The 12,386-nt window shown below is 34.3% G+C and overlaps 1 non-coding gene across 1 annotated transcript; it reads left to right on the forward strand.

The window, feature by feature from the left end:
* The first annotated feature begins 9,366 nt into the window (after positions 1–9,366).
* LOC128040833 (small nucleolar RNA R71) lies at positions 9,367–9,473 on the forward strand. Its single transcript, XR_008195639.1, has one exon. It is a non-coding gene; the product is annotated as a small nucleolar RNA R71 (small nucleolar RNA).
* Positions 9,474–12,386: the final 2,913 nt, after the last annotated feature.

A 12,386-nucleotide genomic window follows, 5' to 3' on the forward strand; every position in this document is an offset into this window, starting at 1 on the left:
AAAATCATCAGCCATAGACTCCCCCCGTGGCCGGCCACACATGTGATAAGTTTGAAGCTTTCAAACTTGTTAAATTTAGCTAGGGGCAAATCTACAAAAGCTTGAATAGTGAAGGGGTTTGAATGCAATTTCAAGGAAGATTCAAGAGCTATTTTGCAAGCCAAGTAATCATTTAAATAAGCTGATTGGGGCAGCATGTTGGACAGGTTTTGGCAGCCCAATTACTCAATTAGATCAGTCTCTCAGTTTAGCACAATTGGGCCTCTTTTCATAATTAATTAATAACAATTATTTAACCCAAAATAAATTGGATTATAATTACAATTAATTATATTATGAATTAATATTCATAAATTGGACCGTCTTAAGCTGAAAAATTAATTCGCCTCGATGCTTCAAAAATCATTTCTCGGTTTTGCGCTTCTAGTAGTGTCTGCTGAGCAATATTCGCCCTTTGTGCGAATCTATCGAAAATAAATCAAAATTTATTATAAAATTAATTAAAATTCAACATGTTAATAATTTAAGTACAATTTAAATATTTTATAATTATTATATATTTTTCGACAATAATTGCTATGAAATTGCATGAATTTGAGTTAAAAAGGGCATGAAAAAGTGTGTATATTTTCATGTTTCCACACCCCAAACTTAATTCATTGCTCATCTAGAGTAATGCACAAATTAAAAAGAATTTCTCGGAAACACCTTTGAAAAATTCTTTCAGAAAAACATTCTTCACAAAATTATGAATTTAGTATATTTATGCTCAAGAATAAGAAATTTGATATTTTTGTTACTTAAGTATACATATCATTCAAATTAATCTCAATTATTATTATGATAGCAAAAATAGACTAAATGCCTACTCAATAAAGACATATTAAATCCATACCAATTTGATTTTGTTTCCTTATTCAAGATTAAGCTGCAATTATTAAGTTTAATTTATGTCTTCATATGTTGAACATAGAAATTTCTCTCCACTAATGTAGGTAGCACAGAAATTTGAATAAATAGGTCTTTTAAACAAGTTGTAACGTGGCTAGGGTAGGGTAGGTAAAAGATAGATAAATTTAGGCTTAAAACCCTAGACTCAGCTTCAATCGGACCTTGGGAATATTTACCTCCAATACACCAACTTATTTTGCTTTTACATGCTCTTTTGTACATCTATTTTCTTTCAAGTACATATGCTCCTCTTTTTTTTTTCTTTTTTTTCATGAGCATTTTACTGTATGTACTAAAATTTTTTTTTGATTATTTGATACTTATTTTCAACTCCTCCAAACTTATTTTCAAAAAATATTTTGAATAGTTCTGAGTCTAGTGTTTGGGATAAAAAATAGTTAAGAGAAAAGCGATGGCTAAATATTGCAAAGGTTCAAATAAAATTAGGCCATATAATCTCAAAGTTGGGTTTCAAAAAAAAATTATTAAGGTTGGCTTGAAAGGCTCAAACGGTTCAAACAAAAGTTGCCTAAATCATTTTCAACATTTCATGCTTCCTATGATTTCACCTCAAGAAATTACTAAGTCATTTCTAAAGACTTAAACTTTCATGCATGCTTAGCTTTCCTAAGGAAATAAAATTTCATGGTATGATTTACATACTTTATTAAGAGTACATTTATGTCATAATTCAGCTGACATAACAATTATTTGAAATAATAGAACTTTATTCATATTGAAGTTTAGCATACTTAACAAAATTCAAATTTTTGAACAAAATATAACCTAATCATAATTAAATGAAAGTTTTATTCTGGGAGGAAATAATTTCAATTTTTCGGTCCTCCACCTTAAGATGAATAATGTCCTCATTGTTAGAAGTGAATAAATACTATACACTAGGTAGGACTCTAGAAAAGAGGAGGTGAGTCAATTTGACTGCTTAAGTACCAAGCTCTTTCTAGATCCAATTATATCTATTGTCACACTTCTTATTATAAAAACTTGTTCATTTTTATTCATGATTTCCATCTCTTGTTTTATTATGCAAAAAATTAAAAATCCTAATAGATCTTAATCCTAAAATAACCTAGGAAAGAAAATAACATAAGGTAAAGATCCCCCCTTTCTTATTTATTTACAAGTCCCTCAGAATCTGACTCATCTTTTGCTCCATCATCTTTGTTTTTGCATGAATCGCTTCTTTCCCTCTTCGATAGTGGACTCCATGGTTCAAATATAAAATCTGGAAACTTAGGTACAAAAATAAACAGGTCATTGAATATTTTCGTAAGAGCGCTTCTCATTGAGTCATCCCGTATTTTTGAATATCTCCACTAAACTTGTTGTTGCCACTACATAAGTTGCATTATGTCCATCAAATTTGGCAGCTCATCTGAAAGATCTGGGCGAGGTGATTGAGTTTTGAACATTAAGGTTGTCATGTCAGGTTCGTTTGTTGGTTCCATTAGTTCTACCTTATCAGGGATTTCAACTGACTGCATTGGTTCAACCTCTAGAAGATTTTCTTCTTCTTAATCGGGATCCTCGCTCTCTTCAACTAGTTGTTGGATAACAGAGTCTCCGGCTATTCAGTAGAAGTCCCAATATGTGATTATGCCCTAGTTATAACCTGTATTCTTTACATTTGTAAGAATTTTAGCTTTCAAGCACAAAATTGTTATCGTAAAAGGAAAGTAAGCTAGACCAGAACGTATAGTGGTATAATTCAACATTTCTCTCAGAACGATTTTTCCCACATCAATGGTCTTTTCAGTTAAAATCGAGTATAACAAGACCATTCTCTCTAATGAAATTGTAGTCCCATGTGTAATAGGCATAAGGTTGAATCGAATGAAATAGAACCATACCTTCGCTAGTGGTGTCAAATATTCTTTATGACAAGTGTGAATTCCTTGCTTTGACACAGTCTACTTAGAACCTGGAACTATAAGTTCCTCGAGAATTTCTTGCAGATTTTCAGGCTCAATATTTCTCATCAAGAATATTCATCGTCTTCGAAATCAAGTAATTCAAATAATTCATTAATAGCGGTTGAGCTTATTGGTACCTTGATTCCTCGGACAGAGACTTCCGTCAATTCGCTTGAGATCAAATTTGCATAAAATTCACGAACTAATTTCTCATATGCACTCAGTATTTCTCACAAAACAACTCCCAATTGAGAGCTTTAGCAATTTGTCGAATGCGCGCCACAAAATCAATATAATTACTTTCTTTCAATGTAAAGCCTTTTTCTGAGTGCATTTGTTGATTCTTGAAGACACTTTCGTATCTTGTTTTGGCTTCTTCACAGTGAAATTTGTTTTGGGATTCGTCAATTTGGACAGAGGCACGAGTTCTCTTGCGTGGCATAATTAACCTAAACATAAGATGGAAACAAATATTTTCTCAAAAATTTAATTAATATAAAATATTAATAATTCAATAAATTGAAAAATTAAATAATTAAAGAAAATTGAAATTTAGGAGAAAAATTTGTCTTACCACCTTTATATAGAAATTAAGAACTCAATAAATAAAATTAGAAGCAAAAAAATTTAACTGAGGGATGGTTGGAAGGGTTATCGGCTAAATGTGGTGGAAGTGTTGTGCAAATTTGACAAGGGTGTTTGGGTTGTGCAAGGGTGCGCATGGCACAAGGAAGGAATGGCAGCAGCGCACGACCTTGGTGTGAGCAGATGTGCGGGCAGTTGGCAGCAAGTCGGGTGAGTAGTAGGGCTAGTGCATTGGCGCGCATAAGCTAGAGCTGGGGGCAGGCTTGGCATGAGTAGAAACAGTAGCGTGCGTGTGGAGCTGCTAGCCAAATGGGGCTGCTCGGCGGTGCTACTGCTGGTGGTTAGGAGCTGCGGCACTTGGTAGTTTTTGGATGCTAGGATCAATGGTGGAATGGGTAAATAGAGGTTGGTTTAATGGATGGTGAATGATGGAGATGGTTGGTGGAATTTATAGTGAAGAGGATAGGAGTTCAATTAGAATTCTTAAAACAATTTAATAGTTAAAATATTCTAAGTTCTAATTATACACAAGGTTAAAAACAATTAATAATTAATATAATGCATATTAAATTATTATTGGTTATTAATTTATTGAAATAAAAGCTATTAATTAAAATATGATCAAATTTAAACTAATCTTAATTCTATATAAAGTTGATAATAATTAAGATATATTATAATAAATATAAGTATATACTAGTTATTATCATCTTATAAATTAAATTAAATTAAAAATATTTATTCTAGATGCCTTTGAAAATATTTACAAAAGTGACATCTAATTTTAATATTTACAAAAGAGCAACCAAATTTTGAAAATAGTTCAATTAAGTATCTAGAATTAAAAGAAAATTTGAAAATTGAGTTGCAATTAAAACTTGGATCAAAATTGACCCTTTTATTTGAAAAACTAAAAATTTACTTTTCCATTTAGGGAATAATTTCTCAAAAGATTATGTTAAAATCAATTCCCAGGGAAGATTTGGAGGGGTCACAAGCGATCCCGCTTAAGTTCCAATCTCCTAGACAGAATTTATTTAAACATACTAATCCCAAAAATATACCTTAAATCATTTATTTAAAATGAAAAATAAGAAAAATTAAATATCTGATAAAATGAACGAGACTGTATCCCGCTTAATTTTATCCCTCTAGTAATGTTTTAAGCACTAAGCATTAACTCGAAAATTACCTCTCTTACTTTGAAGTTCGACAACTCCATATGAGAAAACTTGGTGAATCGTAAATGGACCGTACCAACGTGATTTTAACTTACCTGTAAAGAACCTTAATCTTGAATTGAATAACAAAACTTGTTGACCTGTTTCAAATTCTCAATTTTGAATGTGCTTTGCATGCCATCTTTTCAGTCTTTCCTTGAATAGTTTGGCATCATTGTAAACATTCGGAACTCCTCTAACTCATTGAGTTGAAGCATCGGTTTCTCTTTAGCAAGCTTAAAATCCAAGTTGAGTTGTTGGAAAGCCTAGTAAGCTTTGTGTTCTTACTCCAATGGCAGATGACAGACTTCACCAAAGACCAACCTATAGGGTGACATACATAAAGGTGTCTTGCATGCTGTCCTGTAGGCCCATAAAACATCATCCAGTCTTTTGGACCAATCTCGTCAGTTTGGGCAAACTACCTTTTCGAGTATGCCTTTGATCTCTTTTTTTCCAGTTCAGCTTGCCCATTTGTCTGCGGATGGTAAGCTGTGGCAACCTTGTGCTTCACTCTATGTTTCTCGAGTAACCATTTCAACCATTTGTTCACAAAATGGGACCCTTCATCACCGATGATAGCTCTCGGGGTTCCAAACCTTTGTGAACACATGCTTCTGTAAAACCTTCATCACAACCTTAGCATTGTTCATCGAATATGCCTTGGCCTCAACCCATTTAGACATATAGTCTACTGTTACCAATATGTACTTGTGCCCAAAATATGGAGGGAAATGACTGAGAAAGTCAATACCCTAAACATTGAATAATTCTACCTCAATGATGTTTGTTTGGGGCATCTCATTTCTATTGGTAATGTTTCCAACCCTCTGGCATTGATCACAACTCTTTACGTAAGCATACGCATCTTTGAATAGTGTTGGCCAAAAGAAATTGGCTTGCAATACTTTAACTGTAGTATGTGTACCTCTGAAGTGTCCCCCACTCGAAGTTGTGTGGCAATGATATAGAATCTTATGTACTTCATCTTCTTCCACGCATCTCCTGATCATTTGATTTGTATACTTTTTAAACAAATATGGTTCTTCCATGAAGTACTTCACATCGTGAAAAAACTTTTTCTTTTGATGATAAGTCTTATCAATCGACATCAAACCACAAGCTAAATAGTTAGCAATATCAACAAAACAAGGGGTATTATGGACATTATTTACCTTCAGTATGTGTTCATCTGGGAATGTCTGCTGAATGGTATAAATGGAGAATTCCCTTCTTGCGGCTCCAATCTGGACAAGTGGTCTACTACTTAACTTTTTTCCCCTTTTCGATTTTGAATTTCTAGATCGAACTTTTGGAGTAGAAGTACTCATCGAATCAATCTCAGCTTCGCATCTTTCTTGGCAAGTAAATACTTAATTGTCAAATGACTCGTATAAACAGTCACTTTGGTACCTGCAATATAAGATCGAAACTTGTCAAAAGCAAACACAATAGCAAGTAACTCTTTCTCTGTTACCATATAATTCAATTGAGCTACTATCAAAGCCCGACCTGCATAGAAGATGGAATGGAAAACTTTATTCCTTCATTGGCCCATCATAGCTCCTATCACTAAGTCACTTGAGTCACACATCAGTTCAAATGGCAAATCCTAGTCTGGTGTAACGATGATGGGTGCTGAAACTAACCGACTCTTCAAATCATTAAAAGCTCTTAAGCACTCTTCATTAAAGTTGAACATCGTGTCCTTCTCCAATAATTTGCATAAGGGTTTAGCAATTTTGGAGAAGTCTTTGATAAACTTTAATTGAAACCAGTGTGGCCCAAAAAGCTCCTATCACCCTTTACAGATGTTGAAGGTGGGAGTTTCTCAATAACATCTACCTTTTCTTTATCTACCTCGATTCCATGTCTCGTTATCCAATGCCCTAGAACAATACCTTCTCGTACCATGAAATAACACTTTTCCCAGTTGAGTACGAGGTTTGTTTCTTCACATCACCTTAGTACCTTGGCTAGATTGGCTAAACAATCATCATATGTATCTCTGAATACTAAAAAATCATCCATAAACACTTCCAAATACTTCTCAACCATATCACTGAAAATAGACATCATACATTTTTGAAATGTAACAGGTGCATTACATAAACCAAATGACATGTATCTAAATGCAAATGTACCGCACGGGCATGTGAACGTTGTTTTCTGTTAATCCTCTAGTGCTACTGTAATCTGATTATACCTCAAGTATCTATCGAGAAAATAGTAATAGTCTCTCCCAGCAAGTGTATCCAGCATCTAGTCCAAGAACGACAAAGGAAAATGATCTTTCCTAGTCGTCTTGTTCAGCTTCTGATAATCGATGCAAATTTTTCATCCCATAACCGTTCTAGTCGGTATCAACTCATTATTCTCATCCTCAACGGCCGTAATACCTTCTTTCTTTGGCACGCACTGGACCAGACTTACCCATGAACCATCTGAGATGGGGTAAATTATGCCCGCATCTAACCACTTAATGATTCATTTCTTTACCACGTCCTTTATGATGGGGTTCAGTCTTCGTTGTCCATTAATCGTCACTTTTTGGCCATCTTTTAGGATGATCTTGTGCATGCACACAGACAGACTAATGCCATGAACATCAGCTATGATCCATCCAATAGCCTTCTTGAATTGTTTCAACACTATGATGAGTTTCTCTTTTTGCTCTACAGTCAATTTTGCTGAAACAATCATAGGCAAAGTAGAAGCGTTACCTAAACATATTTTAAATGTGAGGGAAGTACCTTCAGTTCTAGTTTAGGTGGCTCCTCAATTGACAATTTTGGTTGGGCATAATCCCTATTCTCTAACTCTAAATATTCAAAGTGGGATTGTAGATTAAATCTCATTTGCTTAGCTTCTAGCAAAGGTAAGTATTCCTCTCCCTCTTCATCACTTGGAGGGTCTGACATCAAAATTTGCTCCAACTGCTCCTCAACATAGTTGAGTTCCTTTTCTATGATTAGTTCCTCTAAATCGGACACTGTAGAACAATCATCAAGTGTGTCAAGAAATCGCATAGACTTAAAAACATTAAATGTTACCTGGTCGTCTTGAACACACATAGTAAGCTCGCCCTTTTGCACATCGATAAGGGTCCTTCCAGTTGATAGGAAAGGTCTTTCTAGGATGATTGGCACCTCTTTATCTGCTTCAAGGTCCAGAATAACAAAGTCAACAGTAAAAATAAATTTATCTACACATACCAATACATCCTCGATTTTTCCTTCTAGATGTGATAAAGATCAATTTGCTAATTGAAATGTAACTGTAATAGGTCTAACTTCACCTATCGCCAATTTTCTAAATATGGACATGGGCATCAAGTTGATGCTCACACCCAAATCGCATAGTGCCTTACCACAATACGTTGCTCCAATGTTACAAAGTATGGTAAAACATCCATGATCTTTCAACTTTGGGGGTAGTTTATCTTGAAGATATGCACTACATTCCTTCGTTAAGGCTACCGTCTCAAATTCTCTAAGTCTCCATTTCTTGGATAGGATATCCTTTATGAATTTGATGTAATTTGGCATTTGTTCAAATGCTTCTACCAATGAAATCTTGATATCAAGTTGCTTGAGTACGTTTAAAAACTTATTGAACTGGACTTCCTATTTCTGCTTTTGAAGTCTTTGAGGGTAGGGTGGTGAGGATTCTTTACTGGAACTGGTTGATTCATCTTCTATGGTAATTCTGTATCTAATGAAGTTGTTAGTTTATTAGAATTGACTTGTTCAGAAGCTATCTTATAGGATTTCACAGATTCTGGTTTCGGTGAAATTGGAATTTCAACACTCGGTTGAACTTCCACTGAGTCTCGAACACTAGCTGGCTTTTCTTCAACTTCGATAGTGTTTGGTTCTAATGTCTTTCCACTCCTCAATGTCAATGGTTTACAATGCTCCTTCCTCGAATTTATTGGATTCTCCGTATCACTAGGCAAACCTTGTGGATGCTTTCTAAGTTCAATGGCAAGCTGACCCATTTGGTTTTTCAGGGTTTTCAATGTGGCTGCTTAGCTTTGGATTAAGGTATCATTTTTACTAGGTATGCCTTCAACAAGTTTTCTAAGCCATTGGAAGTTTCAGCTTGAGGTTGCTTCTGAACTTGTTGGGTAAAAATAGGTGGCTGGGTTGGTCTAGGTTGGGCATAAGTGTTACTGGGTCTAGCTCATTACTCTAAGAGAAATTAGGGTGGTTTCGCCAAGATAGATTATAAAAATTAGATTGTAGTCATTACCTTTCTCGATGCTAGTTCTAATTACCCATGTAAGACACGGATTCTGGGTTTGATGGACATTCTTTGAACAAATTTCCTTCGAACAAATATAAACACAGACTATATTTTCAAATTGATTGGGTGGCTGAGCTACAAAACTATTAAACCGATTAGTGGTAAAATTTTTAAGCATTAAGGAAATTGAAGATACTTGAGATGCAAGTGAAGTGAGGGTGTCCACTTCATGTACTCCAACGACTTGTCTTCCTAATGTTATTCGATTGGTTGTCCATTGATAATTGTTGCTGGCAATCCTCTCAATGATTTCATAGGCCTCCTTATACGACTTAGAAAGGAGAGCACCATTAGTAGAAGCGTCCACTACCATCCTTGTGTGAGCATTGAGACCATTATAGAAAGTCTCAAGTTGGATGCAATGAGGGATTCTGTGATGAGGGCACTTCTATAATAATTTTTTATACATTTCCCATGCCTCATACAAGGAATCATCATTCATTTGTTGGAAAGCATTGATCTTGTTCCTCAACATAGCATTCTTACTAGGTGGGAAATACTTCATGAGGAATCTTTCTGCTAACTCTTGCCATGTGGAAATGAAATTTGGTGGCAATGAGGTCAACCAGGCTTGGGCTTTGTCCCTTAGCAAATATGGGAACAATTTTAATCGTAGTGCATTTTTGGGTTCTCCAACTAACTTGAAAGAATTGCTCACCTCTATAAACAGTCTTAAGTGAATGTAAGGATCTTCGGTAGGCATTCCACTAAATTGGCCCACTGTCTGAAGCATCTAGAACATGACTGGCTTGTTGTGCCTCAATTTGGGTCTTCTACTACTCGAATTAAGATCATGAAACATTTGCATGGCATACTGTCTTACAGCTCTATCCCTATCATCTCAATAAAGATGTGATTTTGAGCACGGTTTACTCCGTTTATTTGATTCGGGTTTTCATAGTTCATCTCTTTGGCCCTTCTCGAACTTGTTTGTCTTCTTCTTTGTCGAAAAGTTATTTCAATCTCAGGGTATATGGGGAGTAAATCGATAATTTGATCAATACTCATAAACACATGAAACAACACAGAAAAAATTAATTAAGTTAAAATTGAACAGAAAAATAAACCAAAATGCAAATTCACAAATAATGACTTTTAAAAACAATCCTTCGCAATGGCACCAAAAACTTGGAACAATGGAAATGTACAAGTGTACACAATCACAACAAGCAATAAAATGACAAGTAAATGTCGAGTTATCGTGCCCACAGAGACTGTGAAAAAAATTATTTACGAATGCAATTAAAAACACTTTGGCGAAGAAAAATATTTTGATTTTGAGAAAGTGATTAAAAACTAAAATTTAACTACGTAAAATAAAATAAAAATAAAAGTTCCAATGCACGATTTCAAAAGATGATTTTAATCAAGAAGACATAATTGTGTTAGATTAATTACATTTCTTAACTTAGAATCACTAAATTGATGTTCATGTTGTTATGAATAAATTCACAAGAACTCAAGAATTTACTAACTATCGCTCATACATACTTATTAAATTAACTAATCTCTTGAACATTTTCCAATGCCAATTCAATCAATTAATCAATCTTCATAAGCATGTAAAAGATTACGTGAGGTAACAATGTATTCCTACCTTAAAACAGTTTAGTTACAATAATCTTGAAAGTCATGCAAGGCTAATATACCGTCTAATATCGTCGCTAATTTAACCCTCGACTACCTTAGAAGATTAAACATGCACTGATTAAGTATTGTGTCAATTAATTACAATTTCAACATGATTAAATAACTAATTCATTAGTTACCTTACAATTATAATGCAAGAATAACTTAATCATGATTTTACTTAATCAAACAACTTACCAAGGCCTATAACAACACAAACACAATTTTAATAACTTAAGTGGACGAAATGCAATCAACCTAACACAAATTAAATTAAAACCATATGAATTGAATTAAACATATCAACATAAAAAGTATTCATAGATGTGTTCATAACAACAACAATAAAAATTAAAGGATAGGGAACTAGAATCAAATCTGTTATTTCTCGAGGCTTGACTAGTTTGCTACACTCCTCCTTCTCCACTTGTTCTTATTGAACTGAGGATTCTATGAGCACTTGAATGCTACTTTCAACGATGGTTGAAAGGCTCTTTTCCAAGAGGGTAAATCGGCAAGGGAATGGAAGGGAAAAAGAAGAATAAAGAAAGGGGTTTTGAAGAGAGAAAGTGAGAGGGAAGTGAAGAACGAAAGGATTAGAGGTGTGTTTGAAATGAGAAGCTAAGGGGGTATTTATAGGTTGAGAAGGCTCCTAAAAATAGCAAAAATCAGCAGCCATAGACTCCCCCCGTGGCCAGCCACACATGTGGCAAGTTTGAAGCTTTCAAACTTGCTAAATTTAGCTAGGGGCAAATCTACAAAGGCTTGAATAGTAGAGGGGTTTGAATGCAATTTTAAGGAAGATTCAAGGGCTATTTTGCAATCCAAATAATCAGCTAAATAAGCTGATTGGGTCAGCATGTTGGACAGGTTTGAGCAGCCCAGTTGCTCAATTAGATCAGTTTGCACAATTGGGCCTTTTTTATAATTAATTGATAATTTTTTTAACCCAAAATAAATTGGATTATAATTAAAATGAATTATATTATGAATTGATATTCATAATTTGGACCGTCTTATACTGAAAAATTAATTCGCCTTGATGCTTCGAAAATCGCTTATTGGTTTGCACTTCTAATAGTGTCTGCCGAGCCAATTTTGTCTTTTGTGTGAATCTGTCAAAAATAAATCAAATTTAATCAAAAGTTATTATAAAATTAATTAAAATTCAACATGTTAATAATTTAAGTATAATTTAATTATTTTATAATTATTGTATATTTTTTGACAAGAATTACTACGAAATTGCATGAATTTGAGTTAAAAAAGGCATGAAAAAGTGTGTATATTTTCGTGTTTCCAGTGACTAAAAGAGCTATTATTGATAATGTGTTGGTGACGCAAGAAGTGGTTCGTTCAATGAGATGAGATAGAAAGAGACCTTAGTGGATGGCCATTAAAGTAGATCTTAAGAAAGCATACGATCAAACCTGATGGGACTTTCTTGAGGAAACTTTGAGGTACGTAGGTTTACCGATTCAATTAATTTTTTTGATTATGAACTGTATTATAGGTTCATCCATGTAGATCTCATGGAATGGTGAGTATATGAGTTAATTTCGACCATTAAGAGGGGTTAGGCAAGGTGATCCCTTATCACCGTATCTTTTTGTTCTCGATATGGAAAGGATTGGACACTGTATTAAATAAGCTATTAAAAATGGAATGTGGAAGGCGATATGGTTATCGGACGATAGACCGAGTATTTCACACCTTTTTTTTGTAGATGATTTCGTTCTGTTTTGTAAGGCAGACATAC

Source organism: Gossypium raimondii, chromosome 4 (assembly GCF_025698545.1).
Source record: "Gossypium raimondii isolate GPD5lz chromosome 4, ASM2569854v1, whole genome shotgun sequence".
NCBI classification, from domain to species: domain Eukaryota; kingdom Viridiplantae; phylum Streptophyta; class Magnoliopsida; order Malvales; family Malvaceae; genus Gossypium; species Gossypium raimondii.